Source organism: Hyperolius riggenbachi, chromosome 6, assembly GCF_040937935.1.
Source record: "Hyperolius riggenbachi isolate aHypRig1 chromosome 6, aHypRig1.pri, whole genome shotgun sequence".
NCBI lineage: Eukaryota > Metazoa > Chordata > Amphibia > Anura > Hyperoliidae > Hyperolius > Hyperolius riggenbachi.
Window position 1 is genome coordinate 309,188,972 of NC_090651.1, and position 5,710 is coordinate 309,194,681.

Genomic DNA, 5,710 nt, shown 5'->3' on the forward strand with positions numbered 1-5,710 from the left:
AATGACACCTCCAGCTACTCTGTAATAATAAGATGCTGTTTTACCTTTTGCCAAGATGCAACTTTCAAATGTTTTTCTTTTTCTTTTTAAAATGCTAATCAGAAACATAACTTGCTAAACAGCAACAACGTTCTGCAGAGCTCCGTCAGAGGCCATATTTTAGAGAATTGTAGAATCAGTCTAGGGTTTTCTTTGTGTGTATATAATAAAGGCTCCGGTTAAAAACGCGCCAGATATAAACAAAATTGAAATTATCGTTTAGTAAAATGGGCGCCAGAATATGCCATAAAATATTGTTTATAATACAGTAGACTCTCGTTATAGTAAACTCTGATATAGTAAACCTCTGGATATTGTAAATTCAGTCCTCAGTTCCCAGTTCTGAACTTCTGATACAGTAAACTATTTTTACTGGTCCCTTGGAGTTTACTATAAAGGGATTCTACTGTACTGATATTCTACTATTCCCCACTGTGACCTCTATATTATGTAAAAATAAGCACCAGTAAAAATCAGAAAATATAATTGAATTTACTCATATTGTACTACTTTATTCATATAGTAAAATATCTTTAATACTTACTGATATTTTACTATAACCTAACTTCTCCCTACTCTCACAAAGAACACTCCCCTGTTGGTGCCCAGCCTGAACACTCCCGGTGGTGCCTAACCCTAAGGCTCCCCTGGTGAATAACCCTAAGAGTCCCCCTGGTGATGCATTACCTTAACCCCCTCCCTGGTGGTGCATAACCCTAAGACCCCCCCCTGGTAGTGCCTAACCCTATGACTCACCTGGTGCTGCCTAACCTTAACCCCCTCCCCCATGATGGTGCCTAATCTTAACTTCCCCCTCCGGTGGTGCCTATCCTTAAACCATCCTGGAGGCTGCCACTAACTAATCTTAATCCTCTGTTTTGTTTGTGTAATATAAATTAGCATATGATTGTTTATGGTTAACATAGAATTAAAAAAAATAATAACTGAAGAGTCCAAACATAAAAATAAACTTTTATTTATATATAAGTTTAAGTAAGTTTGTTGAAAAACGATAATTTGTAACATAGGTGAGAATCACGGAAGCTGCTTGTTGTAGTGCAAAAAGTTGAAATGTAAATTATTTTTTTCTGATAAAGCATGGGGAACAGTTTTAGAAACAATTATACAGTTTTAGAGAAAATTATTTGTTAAATAATGAGTTATTGTAATGCATAAATTTGGTATGGAAATGGAAGTTAAAGAAAACAAGCAGCGCAGTTTCTAGGCTAAAATGCACCCAGGGCGAGGGTGTAAAAATTGCGCCCCCCCCCCCCCCCGCGAGCAAGGTATGGGTGCCCGCAGTATAGGTTAGCCAGGTCTAGTTGCACTTAGTATAGGTCCCCCCCAGTATAGGTAGCCAAGAATAGGTACCCCAGTATAGGTAGCCAGGCAAAGGTGAGCCAGTATAGTTGCCCCCGCTATAGGTTAGCCAGGTAGGTGCCTCCAGTATAGGTAGCCAGTATAGTTGCCCCCAGTATAGGTTAGATAGGCAAGCGCCCCCGGTATAAATTAGATAGGTAGGTGCCCCAGTACAGGTTATTTAGGTAGGTGCCTGCAATATAGGTAGCCAGTATAGTGGCCACCTGTATAGGCTAGCTAGGTAGGTGCCCCCAATACAGGTTAAATAAGTGCCCCCAGTATAGGTTAGATAGGTAGCTGCCCCCCAGTGTAGGTTAGATTAGGTAGCTGCCTCCCAGTGTAGGTTAGATAGGTAGCTGCCCCCCAGCGTAGGTTAGATTAGGTAGGTGCCCCCCAGCGTAGGTTAGATTAGGTAGGTGCCCCCCCAGTATAGATTAGATAGGTAGTTGCCCCCCAGTGTAGGTTAGATAGGTAGCTGCCCCCCAGTGTAGGTTAGATAGGTAGCTGCCCCCCAGTGTAGGTTAGATAGGTAGCTGCCCCTCAGTGAAGGTTAGATAGGTAGCTGCCCCCCAGTGAAGGTTAGATAGGTAGCTGCCCCCCAGTGTAGGTTAGATTAGGTAGGTGCCCCCCAGTGTAGGTTAGATTAGGTAGGTGCCCCCCAGTGTAGGTTAGATTAGGTAGGTGCCTCCCAGTGTAGGTTAGATAGGTAGCTGCCCCCCAGTGAAGGTTAGATAGGTAGCTGCCCCCCAGTGTAGGTTAGATTAGGTAGGTGCCCCCCAGTGTAGGTTAGATTAGGTAGGTGCCCCCCAGTGTAGGTTAGATTAGGTAGGTGCCCCCCAGTATAGGTTAGATTAGGTAGGTGCCCCCCAGTGTATGTTAGATTAGGTAGGTGCCCCCCAGTGTATGTTAGATTAGGTAGGTGCCCCCCAGCGTAGGTTAGATTAGGTAGGTGCCCCCCAGTATAGGTTAGATAGGTAGCTGCCCCCAGTATAGGTTAGATTAGGTAGGTGCCCCCCAGCGTAGGTTAGATTAGGTAGCTGCCCCCAGCGTAGGTTAGATTAGGTAGGTGTCCCCAGGATAGGTTAGATAGCTAGCTGTCCCCTATAGTGGAGGGGGGAGCCGGAGCCGCGGGGAGGGCAGCCCGACCTCTCCCTCCCTCTCCCGGGCGCCCTCCGTGCTCCCCCCTCAGATGCAGAGCGAGCAGCCGGGAAGCGCTGTTTGCAACTCACCTGCCTGGCTCCAAGCGCTGCTTTCTCGCCGCTGGTCTGTCTCTTCTCTCTGCATACTGCGGATACACGCGGCTTCCTGTTTAGCCGGAAGCCGCGTGTATCAGCATGTATGCAGAGAGAAGAGACAGATCAGCGGTGAGAGAGCAGCGCTTGGAGCCAGGCAGGTGAGTTGCAAACAGCGCTTCCCGGCTGCTCGCTCTGCATCTGAGGGGGGAGCACGGAGGGCGCCCGGGAGAGGGAGGGAGAGGTCGGGCTGCCCTCCCCGCGGCTCCGGCTCCCCCCTCCATTATAGCGCTCCCCTCCTAACAGCGCCCCGGGCGGCGGCACGCCCCGCACGGGGGTAGAAACGGCCCTGAAAACAAGCAATATAATTGTTTTACATTTACGCGGCACCCTTTTACAAATGATACAGTTGTTTTATATTTATGTGGCGCCCTTTTCATACACTTTCCACCCATAAGTGAAAAGATTTGCATTGATGTGAATGGAGTTCCCTTTCTAATAGGCTCCATTATTACATTCTACCTTTTCTTTGTGTTACATAAAGGCTGATATTTGCAAAATTGGATTGCAAAGTTTGAACAAATCGGTAGGAATGGTTGGAAATGCTGATTTCCAATTCTGACAGATTACCCCATTCCGTCAAGAGTCTTTTTTTTCTCCACGGAATTCTGCAGAAATCTGAATTTCTAAGGTCGCATTCACAGTGGGATGTTATGGTCGCACGTTATAAAGTCTTATAACGCAGCTTACCGCACTGCAATGCTAATCCAATGGGCCGTTCACAGTGCGACGTTAAAGTCGCATTAAAAAAGTTATGTTGTGGTAACTCACTACTTGCAGTGCGTAACCTCTTAATGCAGACATGTTGCGACTTTAACATCGCATTGAAACGCAATGGCCCACTGTGAATGCAACCTGACTGTCCGATTTCCTGGGAATGGGTTTTTTTTTGCCATTTTTTTGTTTAATATAGTTAGGCAATTTAGGAATCCACAACATTTTGCGGATGCACACTATTATGAGTTGAACTGCGGCACACTTCCAAAATCTGTTGTTGGCTTTACACTAACACTACCTGTCTTGTGATTGACCTAAAATTTCAGTGGTATTCCGATTTCAATGCTGATTTTCTGATTGGCCCAATACTTCCAAGTCTTGTGACTGGCCTGACATTTCTGAGTCACGGTAATGCAATATTGCACGAAATTCTGATCTCCACATACCAATTTCTGCTGTGGAAAGTTGAATTCTCAGAAATTGGAATTCCACTGAATTTGCAAACTCATCCCTACAAATCTTCCTGACAAAGAGGGGTGGAACCCGTGCGGTGGCTGCAAGCAACAATCCTGGTTTCCAAAGTAGAAAGGAATGGTCACGTCACCAAATAACACAAATAAAGCGAATAGAACACAGTGTGATTTATCCTAGCAATGCTGAAATAAGTTGCACTGCTAGCAGTAATTGGCCATGGCTTTTGGCTATGCACAGAGATATTGTCAAGGGACCATCATTCTTGAATAATTCAAAGGGTCTTTGAGAGCATCAAGGGCTGCTGCATGCTCAATGTGTAACAACTGTGCAGCCCCCATCAGTTTGCACAATCAGCACGAGCCAAAGCAAGTGCTTTGCTCAGCACATGTGGTCTAAGCTCTGATGTTTAATACAATTTTCATACATAAGACAGTACTGTAGTTCATTGAAAATTCCAGGAAAACACAAGCTGAGAATTCATTCTACTTGTATGAATAATTCTTAAAAAAGTACACTGTTTACATTTTCAAAATGTAATGACAGTCTATAGTACCTGTATTTTCTAAGGGTACATGATTTAAACCATACGCTGTGATGATTGGACAATGGGCATATTCATATGTACCACCATGGTGTGTTGTATTCCGTTGTAAGCATGCAAGAAGAGCTATGTGCTACCAAACACTGTGCGGTTAGGTTACAAATGATTGGCGATGTGGCAATGTGCTTTGAAACACGCATATTATCCAAAAAAAGCTAATATTGAACTCAGTTGTGATGTGTGATGTTGTGATGTCATTCAGTACAACAGAATACCCAAGCAGCCACAGTTACTCACTTATAGCTGAATTATCGCTGAATTCCTTCCATTTTAAGTAGGCAAATTAAACCATGAATTCAATGTGAACTTAACCTTAATCCAGTTAAGGACCAGGCTCTTTTTTCCTGATCTGTGCTGCGTGGGCTCTCCAGGCCACAGCACAGATCAGGTTTGCAGCATGGCGATCAGACTTCCCCCTTTTTTCCCCACTAGGGGGATGTCCTGCTGGGGGGGTCTGATCACCGCCTGCTATCTGTGATTTGTGGGGGGGGGGGCTCCTCAAAGCACCCCTCCGCAGCGATTTCCGCCCTCTCTGCCCTTCCCTCCATCTCCCTTACGCTGTAGGCTGCGCAGGCTGGATATCCGTCCTGCGCCACCTAGGATAGGCTTCAGCCTATCAGATGCCGGTGATCCCCAGCCAATCGGAGGCCGGGGATCACCGATCTCCTTTACAGCAGAGCCGTATGATGTACACAGCGGGGATTTCTTCCCCGCGTGTTTACATTTAACCTGCGAGCCGCGATCAGAGGCTCGCAGGCTGTTCACGGAGACACCCTTCGTGAACTGACAACATTTCCATGGTAACACCACTTCGACCTGCCGACGCCTATCGGCGTTAGGCGGTCGTTAAGTGGTTGTACATACACACCTTTGACCTATGTTGCCCGTTGGGGATCAGGACCTGACCTCCTTGGGCAACATCCCTGGGCCGGCCAGTACAGACGCTTTGTTAGTTATGTAGCTGACAATGGGTTCTGTTGCTGTGCGAGGTGGGTGGGGGCGGAGTGACGATGGAGCGGTGCCTGTGTGACATCACATGGCAGGAGAGCAATGTGAACAATGAAGTTGGCCTTTGGTCGGGGGAATTGATCCACCGATTTAAGTCAAGCGTGAGCACGAGCCTTAACTCTTTTGGCAGCACAGTGACGTAGTGGTTAGTGCTTTCGCCTTCGCTGGGTCCCCGGTTTGAATCCCAGCCAGGTCAACATCTGCAAGGAGTTTCTATGTT